The sequence below is a fragment of the Dermochelys coriacea genome, chromosome 4 (genome assembly GCF_009764565.3).
Source record: "Dermochelys coriacea isolate rDerCor1 chromosome 4, rDerCor1.pri.v4, whole genome shotgun sequence".
NCBI lineage: Eukaryota > Metazoa > Chordata > Testudines > Dermochelyidae > Dermochelys > Dermochelys coriacea.
In genome coordinates this window covers 26179061-26195913 of record NC_050071.1, presented here as the reverse complement: position 1 = coordinate 26195913, position 16853 = coordinate 26179061, and positions in this window count along the sequence as shown.

The following is a 16853-nucleotide window of genomic DNA, read 5'->3' as shown; positions in this document are numbered from 1 at the left end:
TGTATGATAAACCCATTGTTTCATGTTCTCTGTGTGTGTGTATATAAATCTCTCCTCTGTTTTTTCCACCAAATGCATCCGATGAAGTGAGCTGTAGCTCACGAAAGCTTATGCTCTAATAAATTTGTTAGTCTCTAAGGTGCCACAAGTACTCCTTTTCTTTTTGCGAAAACAGACTAACACGGCTGCTACTCTGAAACCTGTCTTCAAGTATGTTAGCAACAAGAAGAAAGTCAAGGAAAGTATGGGCCCCTTACTGAATGAGGGAGGCAACCTAGTGACTGAGGATGTGGGAAAAGCTAATGTACTCAATGCTTTTTTTGCCTCTATCTTCACGAACAAGGTCAGCTCCCAGACTACTGCACTGGGCAGCACAGCATGGGGAGGAGGTGACCAACTGTCTGTGGAGAAAGAAGTGGTTCGGGACTATGTAGAAAAGCTGGACGAGCACAAGTCCATGGGACCGGATGCACTACATCCGAGAGTGCTAAAGGAGTTGGCGAATGTGATTGCAGAGCCATTGGCCATTATCTTTGAAAAGTCATGGTGATCGGGGGAAGTGCCAGATGACTGGAAAAAGGCTAATGTAGTGCCCATCTTTAAAAAACGGAAGAAGGAGGATCCAGAGAACTACAAGCCAGTCAGCCTCACCTCAGTCCCTGGAAAAATCATGGAGCAGGTCCTCAAGGAATCAATTCTGAAGCACTAAGAGGAGAGGAAAGCGATCAGGAACAGTCAGCATGGATTCACAAGAGCAAGTCATGCCTTACTAATCTAATTGCCTTCTATGACGAGATAACTGGCTCTGTGGATGAGGGGAAAGAAGTGGACATATTGTTCCTTGACATTAGCAAAGCTTTTGACATGGTCTCCCACAGTATTCTTGCCAGCAAGTTAAAAAAGTATGGGCTGGATGAATGGACTATAAGGTGGATAGAAAGTTGGCTAGATTGTTGGGCTCAACGGATAGTGATCAATGGCTCCTTGTCTAGTTGGCAGCCGGTATCAAGTGGACTGCCCCAAGGGTCAGTCCTGAGGCCAGTTTTGTTCAATATCTTCATAAATGATCTGGAGGATGGTGTGGATTGCACCCTCAGCAAGTTTGCAGATGACACTAAAGTGGGAGGAGAGGTAGATATGCTGGAGGGTCAGGATAGGATACAGAGGGACCTAGACAAATTAGAGGATTGAGCCAAAAGAAATCTGATGAGGTTCAACAAGGACAAGTGCAGAGTCCTGCACTTAGGATGGAAGAATCCCATGCACCGCTACAGACTAGGAACCGAATGGCTAGGTAGCAGTTCTGCAGAAAAGGACCTAGGAGTTACAGTGGACAAGAAGCTGGATCTGAGTCAACAGTGTAGACCAGGCCTTAGGTGCCACAAGTACTCCTTTTCTTTTTGCGTAGCCCGTCCACTGCTAAAGGATCCCCCCCAGCCTAGAAGGGGGATCCACAGGACCTAGATTCCAAATAATTCCAGGGGACAACTAATGAAATAACAGGGACAGGAGTATAGTCAAAGGGTCAAATGAAGGGAACCGGATGGGGACACTGAACAGAGAACCCCGGACAGCGCCCACTGCTCCTCAAAGACGTCAAGGGAGTCAGAGGACGCTGCCCAGAAAAACTCTGCCCGGATACGTGAATGGACCGAGGATCGGAAATAGGCCCCACAGTCACAGGGGACTCTGTCGGCCAACCTCCTCACTCTGGTTTTATAGATGGCCATTTTAGCTAGCGCCAGGAGGAGTTTGACCAGGAGATCCCGTGACTTTGTGGGGACACGGATAGGGAGTGCATAAATAAGAAGGTGAGGGGAAAAGTGCAACCAAAAGTATAATAAAATATTGGTGAGGAGCCGGAATAGGGGCTGCAGCCTGGCACACTCCAGGTATATGTGTGCCAGGTTTTCTCTCACGCCGCAAAGGGGGCAGGTGTCTGGGATTGAGATGCACCACGCCAAGTACACGGCCGTGCTCAAGGCTCCGTGAAGGAGCCGCCAACTGACATCCCCGGCGGTCCTCGGGACTAAGGTGGAGTATAGGCTGGCCCACCAGGGCTCCTCACCCTCCAAAGGTCGCAGGAGGTCCCGTCATATTGTATCAGGGCAGGACATGAGGGTGAGGGCATGAAAGGTGTGGAGCAGGAGCATGTATAGATGTTTTCTTGGCGCGGTTTGAAAGCAGACTGGCTGCATCTCGTGCAGCCAGCTTATAGTGAAGGGGTGAGGGGGTCGGTTGGGTCCACGGGGCAGGGGTCCAATTAAAAGGTCTGGAGGGCCTGCGGTAGGGGGTAGGCGGGGAGTGCCCTTGTGCAGGACCCGGTCAAGATAAACCCGAGCAACGGGCAGCAAAGCGGTCTTCACCTCTTGAAGTATGCACCGGGGAGTACAAGGTCTGGAGAGCCCCATGCTCTGAGCGAGCGTCAGGGGATCCAGCCAGTCTCCCCGGTCATAATCCAGGAGGTCTCCGACTCTTGTGACTTCTGCCAGGACCAACCTCTGGCGCACCGAGCAGAACTCCGCCACCTGCACACAGAGCTGGGGGTTGTGTAGCAGGGGTCCGAGAGGAGGTCTGCCCCCTCGGTGGCCACCATGGACCTAGTCATTGTAAAGAGTTTCCAGGTGTGGAGGAGGTCTTGGTAGAAGACCGGCAGCCCAGAGAGGTCTCGTGGAAGGCCTCTTGGATGGAGATAAAGGAGCTGCCAGTCGTATTGGAGCCCTTGGAAGCAGCGCAGGAAGGCGTGCGCCAGTATGCTCCACGCCGGACTACCTGCACCATAAAGGAGCCTCTGCAGGGCTTGGAGGCGGAAGACATGGACCTGAGTAAGCGGACATTTCAGGCTCTGTCCTCCCTCCTCCAGGGGTAGATGGAGAAGCCCTGCAAGGACCCAGTGCAGTCCTGACCAAAAGAACTCCAGAATCGATGTCTGGAGATTGGCCAGGAAACCCGGGACCGGGATGAGGGTATTGAGTCGGTACCAGAGCATGGACAGAACTAGTTGATTAAGCACCAGGACTCTCCCTCGAAGGGAGAGGCTCCGGAGTAGTCCTGTCCATTTCTGGAGCCACTCTGTCACCCCACCCTCTAAATTCTGCCAGTTCTGCGGCGGAGAGGGATGCGTGGCAGAAAGGTAAATGCCGAGATAGAGCAGCGGACCTGTACTCCGCCGGATGGCCTGAAGAGCATGTGGAAGGGAGCTCGCCTGCCACCAGTCCCCTACCACCAAGCCAGAGCTCTTGACCCAGTTGACCCGCACGGAGGAGGCTGTCGAATTGATGGCCTGGCAAGCCTCCACCCGCGCCAAGTCGCCCGGGTCATTGACCACGAGGAGCATGTCATCAATGTACGCTGACAGGACCAGCCGCAGCTCTGGCTCCCGCAGCACCAACCCGGTCAACCTCCTTCGGTGGAGACAGAGGAAGGGCTCGATCACCAGAGCATACAGCTGGCCCGATAGGGGGCACCCCTGCCGTACTCCTCACACGAAGCTGACCGTTTGGTCAGGGTCCAGTTGAGCCTGACCAAACACTCTGCAGAGGCATACAGCACCCGGAGAAAACCCACAAACTGGGGTCTGAAGCCAAACGCTTGCAGAGTGCTCAGGAGATACCCGCGATCCACCCTGTCGAATGCCTTCTCCTGATCTAAGGACAGGAGGGCAAATGACAGACCATCCCTACACCCGAGTTCCAAAAGGTCCCAGACCAGATATAGGTTGTCGAAGATGCTGCGACCCGGGACACTGTAGGTCTGGTCTGGGTGGACCATGTCCGCCAGCACGGACCCTAGCCGCAGTGAGATTGTTTTTGCCACGACTTTGTAGTCCGTGCTGAGGAGCGAGACAGGACGCCAATTTCATAATTCGCAGAGGTCCCCCTTCTTCGGCAATAAGGCCAGCACGGCTCACCTGCACGAAAGAGGGAGGACCCCGCTCTGCAAAGACTCGGCCCAGACGGTGACTAGGTCTGGGCCCAGGACGTCCCAATACACGCGGTAGAACTCCACGGTCAGCCTGTCCATGCCCGGAGATTTATTGGTGGGCATGCGACGGAGGGCTTCCGAGAACTCGGCCAGAGTGAGAGGCAGCTCTAGCCGGTCTCGGTCACCCTCGCTGACCATCAGGAGCTCCTCCCAGAGCACTCTGCAAGGTTAGGATCAGTCGGATTCGGGGAGAAAAGGCTTGCGTAGAAGGCTCTCGCCCTCCCGCACATCTCCACCGGGTTCGTGAGGGGGGTGCCATCTTCTGCCAGTAGGAAGATCACATGTATCTTAGCCCCCCTCTTTTTCTCCAGGGCATAGAAGAAACGGGAGCTGCGATCCATCTCCTGAAGGAGACGGATGTAGGATCGAACAAAGGCACCCCGAGCCCGATGGTCCTCGAGAGCCCAGACCTCCTCCGGCTTCTCCCGGCACGCTCCGCAGAGGGCCGGATCCTCGCGGTTGGCGGCCAGATGCCATTCCAGCTCTAAGACGTCCCGTTCCAACTGCTCTATCACCGCATCCCTCCGTTGGGTGTAGTCACGGCAGAAGAGCCAGGCGCGCACCTTCCCTAGGTCCCACCACCGCCGCGCCGAGGGAAAGGCACGCCGCTGCCCTCGACAGGCCAGCCAGAACTCCCAGAAGGACACCACGAAGCCCGCATCCTCCAGCAAGCTGTTGTTAAAATGCCAATAGGCCGGCCCCGGCCTCTCCGCGCAGAGGGAGGCTGTCACGGTGGCTATATGATGGTCAGAAAAAGGGGCCGGCCGGATGCTGGAGGAGTGGGCTTGTGAAAGATGAAAGCATGATAAATAAATGCGGTCCAACCGGGAGTGGCGCGACCGATGGGCCTCCACCCAGACAAAGGTGAACGTGGAAGTGTCATCCGGGTGGTGGTCGCACCAGACGTCCACCAGGGAGTGGTGTTCGACTATCTCCTTGAGGACGGCGGCAGCAGCTGGGCTCTGCTCGGCCCCCGAGCGGTCCTGCTCCTCAAGGGTGATGTTAAAGTTCCCTCCCAGGACCAGGCACTCCCGAGGATCCAAGGTGCCGAGGAAGGCGGACGCCTGCTGATAGAATTGCAGCCGTTCCGGGCTCGCTGCTGGGGCATAGATGTTGACGAGGTTGACTACGAGCCCCTCCATGCGGACCCGGAGGTGCAGCAGGCAGCCCGGCACAGCCTCGATGACCCCCAGCACCTCGGGCCGTAGGTCGGGGGAGAACAGGGTCGCCACTCCAGCCGTACGTATTGTGAGATGGCTAAAGTAGACCCTATCCCCCCAATCCAGCCGCCAGCTGTCTTTGGCGATCGGATCCGTATGGGTCTCCTGCAGGAAAACCACAGAGTACCTCCCCTCCCAAAAGAAGGAGAGCACCTGGGACCTGCGGAGACGCATCCTACAGCCGCGGGTGTTCAATGTTGCGATGGTAAACGGTGCCATGAGGAGGGCTGGGGGGGCATCTTCGCCGGCAGGGACGCTCACGGCTCCCGGCGGGCCCGTGCAGCAGTCCGTGACTTACCCCGTAGGTGAGTAAGGAGTCACGGAAGAGGCGGACCCACTGGTAGGCCGCGGCGTCCTGCCTCCCGGTCCTTTTACCCTCCCCCATGAGGGCCCTTGCGCCCCAGAGGATTTGATTAAAGTCCCCCCATCGCTGGAGAGCAAGCTGTACTTTGTTGCAGGAGCCACGGACGTCTTCTAAAAAGTCCTGCAACTCCTCTCGCAGCGCATGGGGGGCTGGGGTTACAGTCTGGTTACTCCCCGACGGGGCCCTTGGTACAGCCCCGTGGCCCACCGAGACGGGCAGACAGGGTGCGGACCCCCGACGGGGCTCCTGTTGGGTTGACCTGAATGCTGGGGCGATAGGGGGCGGCGAAGGGAGGATAGCTGCCCCTGGTGGGTCGGGACGGGTCAACACAAAGGCCGCTCCCTGGGAGTCATCTGTTGGAAAAGGGAAGGAGACAGCCCCAGGGGCGACAACATCATCTCAGAAGGTGGATGGGATAGGGGCAGGGGAAAGATTAGAGGTGAGAGTCTGGGCGGGGAGAGGGCTCTCAGTGATGCCGGGCGCAAGCTCTCTGCTGGATTTGGCAGCCACGGCATCAGTAGATGAACTCTCTTCTGTAGGGCCCTCTCCGAGGAAGGAGGTCGAATGCTCCTCACCGAGGGGTGCCCTGGTGGCTCAGGTCCCGGCTTCATGGCACTGGCCGTCGCCTCAACAGGCTCGGCAGCTCTCAGCAGGGTGCCCTCTGCAGCCGGATTGATGGAGGAGTCCAGGGGCTCCTCGGAGGTGTGAGCAGAAGCAATGGTTAGGGGAAAAGAACATGGGGAAAGGGGAGCTGTAGTGAAATCGTCCAGATCGAGGCCCGCTGGCATGGGGTCGTCCTCACCTTGGGTAATCGGGGTCAGATCCAGGGCCTCGATCTCCTCGTATATGGACGGGAAATCCTTTTCCGCCACCCCGGGATGCTCCCCACTGGCACCTGGCGTGACGATTGCTTCGGGGCACACTGGAGTTTCAGATGGCACCTGGGGGGTCTTGGAGGGGAGGGACTCCTGTGGAGGGGAGATACTGCCTTCCAGTGCTGCCACGTCATCCTCAGCCGGCTCTGGTGGATGGAACACACCCCTGGGTAGAGCGGAAGGCTCGGAATCGGTGCCCCCCATCCTGGTCTTCCAGGGGGCCTCCGCATCAGATGGAATGGGCGGAGCTCAAGCCTTCCGCTTGCCCCGCTTCCCGTGGACTAGGGCCCAGCCCTCCATGGCATCATCCGGGGGCTGGCTAGCAGGGGTTATGTCAGGGGTGGCGGTGGCAGTGGGACTCAGGGGGTAATGGTGGGGCAGCACAAGGGAGGGAAGATTCCCCTTAAGGCAGGCCCTCTCCCATGCCTGGCGGTGTCCCTGCCGCACCCTCCTCCACAGGCCCCACCAGATTATAGCAGCGGGCGGGGCTCTCCCGCTTGTCTGGGCATAGTTGGGGAGGTGCCCCTTGGGCCCGAGCGGGAGCAATGGTGGACTGGGAAGGAGGAGGGGTGGTTTCGGGCGCTGGGCAGCCAGCGGCGCTGGCGATGACGGGGCCGGTGCCCTGCCAGGGCTCGGGGGTCCCGGATGCCCCTCCTTGCCGGGCCAAGGGGCAGTCCCTCCGGACGTGCCCCATCGCCCAGCAGAGATAGCACCAGGCCTCCCCCGTGGAATAATGCACCCGGTAATGAGCCCCCTGGTAGGGGACTAGGAAAGACCCCTACAGCGCCTCTCTGTCATGCGCCGCCGCCGGCATTTGAAGCTGCACTTGCTGGCGGAACGAGAGGACGTGACAGAGGGCGGGGTCTTTGCAGCCCAACGGGAGACGGCTGATGACAGAGATGAGCTTCCCCAAGGTAGAGAGGGCGGGTAACAGGGCGGCGTTGGGGAGAAAGGGAGGGACGGAGGTCAGGACCAGGTGGACGCCCAGGTCCTCTAGCGGATCTAAGGGGACAAACACACCCCCTACTGCCAGGCCCTTCTCCACCGCCTCCTGGGTGGTGGCCTCCGATGTTAAGAAGAAGACGACCTTGCCATACATTTTGGAGGCCGCCAAAATGGCCGTGGGCCCCACCACCCTCGCAAACGCCCGCACATAGGTCTCCACGTGGGGCGAGGCGGGCACCAGGAAGCAACGGACGCCGTGCTTCCTGGTCATGGTGGGAAAGGGGCCCCGGCCACTATAGATGGTAATGGAGGCGGCGGGCAGGAGAGATGATTTAGCGGCAGGCGGGGGGACTGCCGCCACCTGGGCTTACGCCCTGGTGGCCGGGGGAGGGACACCCGCAGAGCTGGTGGAGGGAACAGCGGGGAGGGATGCCCCAGCTGGCGGTGGGGCCGGGGCATTGGGGGCAGCCCCTGCCATGGAGAGCCTGGTCTTCTTAGCGGGGCCCTTCCCCTTCTTCTTCCCCTGGCCCTTCCTGCCGGCTGGGGGGGCTCCCCCCGAATCTGACAGGGGGAGAGACATGGCAGCAGTGGAGGTCACCCCGGTGCCCATCGCTGCTGGTGCCCCAGCGGGGGCGATGGCAGATGGTTCGGCAGCGGAGGTAGAAGCTTGGGGGGGATGGAGGGGCAGGCGGGGGAGGGGCTGCTTGGGCTGTTGGAGGGGCCCCACCCGTCTCATCTCCTGCCATCATGAGTAGGGAGGGAAGGGGAGACACCAGAAGGAGGAGGGGAGAGGGGAAGCAGGTCGACCACTCCTCCCCGCTAGGCTGCAGGCAGGGGAGGAGGGTGCCAAAAGGGGTGGGCTGGACGGGGGGCAATCATGGGTTAGGGGTCAGTCACCGACACAAGGTGGAATTCCAGCTCCTCTTGGTACACTAGGGGAGGGGGGGATACAACAACATTCGGGGTGCAGTGAAAAGGGTTGAAACTAAAATGGAGAGTTGCACAAGCGCAAGGGAGGGGGCATGGGCACATGGAGCAAGGGGCTAAGTGGTCTGGAGGTAGAACATGGAAACCAAGGGACTAGCTTCAGAGGCTGGGGCGGGGCAAACAAACAAAGGCTGCGGAAGGAAATGGGCGGGGCAGTCAAACAAACTGAAGCTAGTAAGGGGGGCTGGGGCAAAAGCGGGGGCAAAGCTACAAGTAGCAAATGGGGCATATAGTAAAGGGCAAAGATGTGGGGTGGGCAGTCTGGGGTGGGGGGCACGTGCAGCCACGTGCGCTTGAACAAGTCTTTTTAGGCTGGCTGCTGTTTCTAGCCCAAAGGGGGAAATAGGGCGTGGCAAGCCAAGCAAGCTGCTGAGTCTAGAGGCAGGAGCTGAGGCAGATGGTATACAGCCAGTGGGGGTGATGGAGGGGGCAGCGATGGTGGTAGTAGTGGTGGGGGTTGGGGGGGAACACACAGATGGATCAGGGGGCAGCTCCACACCACACCCCCTGTGTCCCTAAAAACACAGTCAAGACCCCTACCACAAGAGCACAGTTTGAAAATTACTCAGTCTTAGGGCCCCCTCCACGGTGGTCTGCAAAGTCTCTAGGTTCTCCCCCACTGGTTGATGGTCCTTTTCTTCGCCTCCTCGGGCTTCAGCAGCTCCAGGCAGCAGACTCCACAGCAACAGCAGCAGCAGCAGCTCCAGGAACTCCAGGTGGTGGTCCAGGGAGGCAGAAAGGACCCCTCTCAGGTAGTTTTTGTGGTGTCCACAACAACAGTGGCTGGGGTCCCTCACTCCTCCTTTATGGGGAGTGGGCTAGCAGCCCCCTTCCCCCAGCGCTGCAGTTGGAGTAGTAGCAGCACCCGAGAGTGGGGGGGGGGGGGTCTAGCAGCCAGGTAGCAGAGAAAAGGGGGGGTCTGGCCCAGCCAGGGGAGAAGCTGGAGCAGCAGGGAGAGCATAGGGCCTAGCAGGAGGAGTAGCAGCTTCCCACCTCCCTCCAAGCTAGAATACTATGGGAGAGCAGTCTTATTGGGATCCGGGAAGTGGGCAGGCGAAGCCCGTCCACTGCTAAAGGATCCCCCCCAGCCTAAAAGGGGGATCCACAGGACCTAGATACCCAAAAAATTCCGGGGGACAACTAATAAAATAACAGGGACAGGAGTGCGGTCAAACGGTCAAAAGAAGGGAACCAGACGGGGACACCGAGCAGAGAACCCCGGACAGCGTCCACTGCTCCTCAAAGGTGTCAAGGGAGTCAGAGGACGCCGCCCAGAAGAACTCTGCCCGGATACGTGAACGGACCGAGGATCGGAAATAGGCCCTACAGTCACAGGAGACTCCATCGGCCAACCTCCTCACTCTGGTTTTGTAGATGACCATTTTAGCTACGGCCAGGAGGAGGTTGACCAGGAGATCCCGTGACTTTGTGGGGCCACGGATACGGAGTGCATAAATGAGAAGGTGAGGGGAGAAGTGCAGCCAAAAATGTAATAAGATATTGCTGAGGAGCCGGAATAGGGGCTGCAGCCTGGCACACTCCAGGTAGACATGTGCCAGGGTATCCCTCACGCCGCAAAAGGGGCAGGTGTCTGGGATTGAAGTGAACCGCGCCAAGTACACGCCCATGCTCACGGCTCCGTGAAAGAGCCGCCAACTGACATCCCCGGCAGGCCTTGGGACTAAGGTGGAATATAGGCTGGCCCACCGGGGCTCCTCACCCTCCAAAGGTGGCAGAGGTCCCGCCATTTTGTATCGGGGCGGGACATGAGGGTGCGGGCGTGAAGGGTGTGGAGCACGAGCGTGTAGAGATGTTTTCTTGGCGCAGTTTGAAAGCAGACCGGCTGCATCTCGTGCAGCCGGCTTCTAGTGAAGGGGTGAAGGGGTCGGTTGGGTCCACGGGGCAGGGGTCCAATTAAAAGGTCCGGCGGGCCTGGGGTAGCGGGTGGGCGGGGCGTGCCCTTGTGCAGGACCCGGTCGAGATAAACCCGAGCAGCGGGCGGCAAAGCGGCCTTCACCTCCTGAAGTATGCGCCGGGGAGTACAAGGTCTGGAAAGCCCCATGCGCTGAGCGAAGGTTAGGGGATCCAGCCAGTCTCCCCAGTCATAGTCCAGGAGGTCTCCGACTCTTGTGACCTCTGCCAGGACCAAACTCTGGCGCACCGAGTGGGACTCCGCCACCTGCAGAAGACCGGCAGCCCGGAGAGGTCTCACGGAAGACCTCTCGGATGGAGATAAAGGAGCTGCCGGTCGTATCGGAGCCCTCGGAAGCGGCGCAGGAAGGCGTGCGCCAGTATGGTCCACGCCGGACTACCTGCACCATAAAGGAGCCTCTGCAGTGTCTGGAGGCGGAAGACATGGACCTGAGTAAGCAGACATTTCAGGCCCTGCCCTCCCTCCTCCAGAGGTAGATGGAGAACCCCTGCAGGGACCCAGGGCAGTCCTGACCAAAAGAACTCCAGAATCGATGTCCGGAGGTTGGTCAGGAAAGCCGGGGCCGGGACCAGGGTGTTGAGCCAGTACCAGAGCATGGACAGGACTAGTTGATTAAGCACTAGCGCTCTCCCTCGAAGGGAGAGGCACCGGAGTAGTCCTGTCCATTTCCGGAGCCGCTCTATCACCCCGCCCTCTAAATTGTGCCAGTTCTCCGGCGGAGAGGGATGCGTGGCAGAAAGGTAAACGCCCAGATAGATCAGCAGACCCGTGCTCCACCGGATGGCCTGAAGCGCGGGTGGGAGGGAGCTCGCCTGCCGCCAGTCCCCTACCACCAAGCCAGAGCTCCTGACCCAGTTGACCCGCGCAGAAGAGGCTGCTGAATAGATGGCCTGGCAAGCCTCCACCCGCACCAAGTCGCCCGGGTCCTGGACCACGAGGAGCACGTCATCAGCGTACGCCGACAGGACCAGCCGCAGATCCGGCTCCCTCAGCACCAACCCTGTCAACCTTCTTCGGAGGAGACAGAGGAAGGGCTCCATCGCCAGAGCGTACAGCTGGCCTGAGAGGGGGCACCCCTGCCGTACTCCTCGCCCGAAGCTGACCGGTTCGGTCAGGGTCCAGTTGAGCCTTACCAGACACTCTGCGGAAGCGTACAGCACCTGGAGAAAATTCACAAACCTGGGTCCAAATCCAAACGCCTGCAGAGTGCTCAGGAGATACCCGTGATCCACCCTGTCGAACGCCTTCTCGTGATCTAAGGACAGGAGGACGAACGACAGACCATCCCTACACCCAAGTTCCAATAGGTCTCGGACCAGATATAGGTTGTCAAAGATGCTGCGGCCCGGGACGGTGCAGGTCTGGTCTGGGTGGACCACGTCCGCCAGCACGGACCCTAGCCTCAGGGAGATGGCTTTTGCCACGATTTTGTAGTCCGTGCTGAGGAGCGAGACGGGACGCCAATTTCGTAAATCGCGGAGGTCCCCCTTCTTCGACAATAAGGCGAGCACGGCTCGCCTGCACGAAAGAGGGAGGACCCCGCTCTGCAAAGACTCGGCACAGACAGTGACTAGGTCTGGGCCCAGGACGTCCCAGAACACGCGGTAGAACTCCACGGTCAGCCCGTCCATGCCCGGAGATTTATTGGTGGGCATGTGACGGAGGGCTTCCGAGAACTCAGCCAGAGTGAGAGGCAGCTCGAGCCGGTCTCGGTCGCCCACGCTGACCTTCGGGAGCTCCTCCCAAAGCACCCTGCAAGCGTTAGGATCGGTCGGATCCGGGGAGAAAAGGCTTGCGTAGAAGGCTCTCGCCCTCTCGCACATCTTCACCGGATCCGTGAGGGGGGTGCCATCTTCTGCCAGTAGGCAGATGATATGTTTCTTAGCCCCCCTCTTTATTTCCAGGGCGTAGAAGAAGCGGGAGCCGCAATCCATCTCCCGAAGGAGACGGATGCGGGATCGAACAAAGGCACCCGGGCCCGATGGTCCTCGAGGGTCCGGAGCTCCTCCCGCTTCTCCCGGCACGCTCCTCAGAGGGGTGGATCCTCGGGGCTGGCGGCCAGACGCCTCTCCAGCTCTAAGACCTCCCGTTCCAACTGCTCTATTGCCGCATCCCTCCGTCGGCTGGCGCCCCGGGTGTAGTCACGGCAGAAGAGCCGGGCGCACACCTTCCCTAAGTCCCAGCACCGCCGCGCCGAGGGAAAGGCACGCCGCTGCCCTCGCCAGGCCAGCCAGAACTCCCGGAAGGACGCCACGAAGCCCGCATCCTCCAGCAAGCTGTTGTTAAAATGCCAATAGGCCGGCCCCGGCCTCTCCGCGCAGAGGGAGGCTGTCACAGTGGCTATATGATGGTCAGAAAATGGGGCCGGACGGATGCTGGAGGAGTGGGCTCGGGAAAGATGAAAACGTGATAAATAAATGCGGTCCAACCGGGAGTGGTGCGACCGATGGGCCTCCACCTGGACAAAGGTGAACGTGGAAGTGTCATCCGGGTGGTGGTCACACCAGACGTCCACCAGGGAGTGGTGTTCCACTATCTCCTGGAGGACGGCGACGGCGGCCGGGCTCTGCTCGGTCCCCGAGCGGTCCCGCTCTTCAAGGGTGATGTTAAAGTCCCCTCCCAGGACCAGGCACTCCTGAGGATCCAAGGTGCCGAGGAAGGCGGATGCCTGCTGATAGAATTGCAGCCGCTCTGGGCTCGCTGCTGGGGCATAGATGTTGACAAGGTTGACTACGAGCCCCTGCATGCGGACCCGGAGGTACAGTAGGCGACCCGGCACAACCTCGGCGACCCCCAGCACCTCGGGCCATAGGTCGGGGAAGAACAGGGTCGCCACTCCAGCTGTACGAACTGTGAGGTGGCTAAAGTAGACCCTGTCCCCCCAATCCAGCTGCCAGCTGTCTTCGGCGGTCGGATCCGTATGGGTCTCCTGCAGGAAAACCACAGAGTACCTCCCCTCTCGAAGGAAGGAGAGCACCTGGGACGCGGAGACCCATCCTACAGCCACGGGTGTTCAATGTTGCGATGGTAAAGGGTGCCATGAGGAGGGCTGGGGGGGATCCTCGCCGGCAGGGATGCTCGCAGCTCCCGGCGGGCCGCGCAGCAGTCCGTGACCCACCCCGTAGGTGAGTAAGGAGTCACGGAAGAGGCGGACCCACTGGTAGGACGTGGCACCCTGCCTCCCGGTCCTTTTACTCTCCCCCATGAGGGCCCTTGCGGCCCGGAGGATTTGATTATAGTCCCCCCATCGCTGGAGGGCAAGCTGGACTTTCTTGCGGGAGCCGCGGACGTCTTCTAGAAACTCCCGCAACTCCTCTCGCAGCGCATGGGGGGCTGGGGTTACGGTCTGGTTACTCCCCGATGGGGCCCTTGCTACAGCCCCGTGGCCCACCGAGATGGGCAGACAGGGTGCGGACCCCCGACGGGGCTCCTGATGGGTGGACCTGAATGCTGGGGCGATAGGGGGCGGCGGAGGGAGGATAGCAGCCCCTGGTGGGTCGGTACAGGTAAACACAAAGGCCGTTCCCTGGGAGTCATCTGTTGGAAAGGGGAAGGAGACAGTCCCAGGGGTGGCAATAACATCTCAGGAGGTGGACAGGAGAAGGGCAGGGGCAGGGGCAGGGGTAGAGGTGAGAGTCTGGGCGGCGAGAGGGCTCTCAGTGATGCTGGGCTCAAGCTCTCTGGTGGATTTGGCAGCCATGGCATCAGGAGATGGACTTTCTTCTGTAGGGTCCTCTCCCGGAAAGGAGGTCAAATGCTCCTCACCAGCGAGGGATGGCCCTGGTGGCTCAGGTTCCAGCCGAGTGGCACTGGCCATCACTTCAACTGGCTCGGCGGCTCTCAGCGGGGTTCCCTCTGCAGCCGGGTTGATGGAGGAGTCCAGGGGCTCCTCGGAGGTGGGAGCAGAAGCAATGGTTAGGGGGAGGGAACATGGGCAAAGGGGGGCTGGAGTGAAGTCGCCCAGATCGAGGCCCGCTGGCATAGGATCGTCCTACCCCTGGGTGATCGGGGTCAGATCCAGGACCTCGATCTCCTCATATATAGACGGGAAATTGTTTTCCGCTACCCCGGGATTCTCCCCGCCGGCACCTGATGTGACGGTTACTTCGGGGCACACTGGAGTTTCAGATGGTGCCTCGGGGGTCTTGGAGGGGAGGGACTCCCGTGGAGGGGAGATACCGCCTTCCCGTGCTGCCACGTCTTCCCCAGCCGGCTCTGGTGGATGGAACACACCCATGGGTAGAGCGGAAAGCTCGGCATCAGTGCCCCCCTTCCTGGTCTTCCGGGAGGCCTCCGCGTCAGATGGGAGGAGCGGACCTCGAGCCTTCCGCTTGCCCCGCTTCCCCTGGACTAGGGCCCAGCCCTCCATGGCATCATCCGGAGGCTGGCTAGCAGGGGTTGTGTTAGGGGGCAGAGGCGATGGCTCAGGGGATAATGGTGGGGCAGCACAAGGGAGGGAAAATTCCCCTTGGGGGAGCCGCGAACATCCCTGCCGGCGAGGATCTCCCCCAGCCCTCCTCATGGCACCCTTTACCATCACAACATTGAACACCCGCGACTGTAGGATGGGTCTCCGCAGGTCCCAGATGCTCTCCTTCCTTCAGGAGGGGAGGTATCCTGTGGTTTTCCTGCAGGAGACCCATATGGATCCGACCGCCGAAGACAGCTGGCAGCTGGATTGGGGGGACAGGGTCTACTTCAGCCACCTCACAGTTCGTACGGCTGGAGTGACGACCCTGTTCTCCCCTGACCTATGGCCTGAGGTGCTGGAGGTTGCCGAGGCTGTGCCGGGCCGCCTGCTGCACCTCCGGGTCCGCATGCAGGGGCTCGTAGTCAACCTCGTCAACATCTATGCCCCAGCAGCGAGCCCGGAGCGGCTGCAATTCTATCAGCAGGCGTCTGGCTTCCTCGGCACCTTGTATCCTCAGGAGTGATTGGTCCTGGGAGGGGACTTTAACATCACCCTGGAGTAGCGGGACCGTTCGGGGACCGAGCAAAGCCCGGCCGCCGTCGCCGTCCTCCAGGAGATAGTCAAACACCACTCCCTGGTGGACGTCTGGTGCGACCACCACCCGGATGACACTTCCACATTCACCTTCGTCTGGGTGGAGGCCCATCGGTCGCGCCACTCCCGGTTGGACCGCATTTATTTATCACGTTTTCATCTTTCCCGAGCCCACTCCTCCAGCATCCGGCCAGCCCCATTTTCTGACCATCATTTGGCCACTGTGACAGCCACCCTCTTCGCGGAGAGGCCGGGGCCAGCCTATTGGCATTTTAACAACAGTATGCTGGAGGACGTGGGCTTCGTGGCGTCCTTCCGGGAGTTCTGGCTGGCCTGGCGAGGGCAGCGGCGTGCCTTTCCCTTGGCACGGCGGTGGTGGGACCTGGGGAAGGTGCATGCCCGGTTCCTCTGCCGTGACTACAACCGGGGTGCAAGCTGACGGAGGGATGCGGCGATAGAGCAGTTGGAACGGGAGGTCTTAGAGCTGGAGAGGCATCTGGCCGCCAGTCCCGAGGATCCGCCCCTCTGCGGAGCGTGCCGGGAGAAGCGGGAGGAACTCCGGACCCTCGAGGAGCATCGGGCCCGGGATGCCTTTGTTCGATCCCGTATCCGTCTCCTTCAGGAGATGGATCACGGCTCCCGCTTCTTCTACGTCCTGGAGAAAAAGAGGGGGGCAAAAAAACTGGTCATCTGCCTACTGGCAGAAGATGGCACTCTCCTCACGGATCCGGTGGAGATGTGCAGGAGGGCGAGAGCCTTCTACGCAAGCCTTTTTTCCCCGGATCCGACCGATCCTAACGCTTGCAGAGTGCTCTGGGAGGAGCTCCTGACAGTCAGCGAGGGCGACCAAGACCAGCTAGAGCTGCCTCGCACTCTGGCCGAGTTCTCAAAAGCCCTCCGTCGCATGCCCACCAATAAATCTTTGGGCATGGATGGGCTGACCGTGGAGTTCTACCGCATGTTCTGGGATGTCCTGGGCCCAGACCTAGTCACCGTCTGGGCCGAGTCTTTGCAGAGCAGGATCCTCCCTCTTTCATGCAGGTGAGCCGTGTTGGCCTTATTGCCGAAGAACGGGGACCTCCATGATTTATGAAATTGGCGTCCCGTCTCGATCCTCAGCATGGACTACAAAGTCGTGGCAAAAGCTATCTTGCTGCGGCTAGGGTCCGTGCTGGCGGACGCGGTCCACCCAGACCAGACCTACAGTGTCCCGGGTCGCAGCATCTTCGACAACCTATATCTGGTCCGGGACCTATTGGAACTTGGGTGTAGGGATGGTCTGTCATTCGCCCTCCTGTCCTTAGATCAGGAGAAGGCGTTCGACAGGGTGGATCATGGGTATCTCCTGAGCACTCTGCAAGCGTTTGGCCTCGGACCCCAGTTTGTGGGTTTTCTCCGGGTGCTGTACGCCTCCGCAGAGTGTTTGGTCAGGCTCAACTGGACCCTGACCAAACCAGTCAGCTTCGGGCAAGGCGTACGGCAGGGGTGCCCCCTCTCGGGCCAGCTGTATGCTCTGGCGATGGAGCCCTTCCTCTGTCTC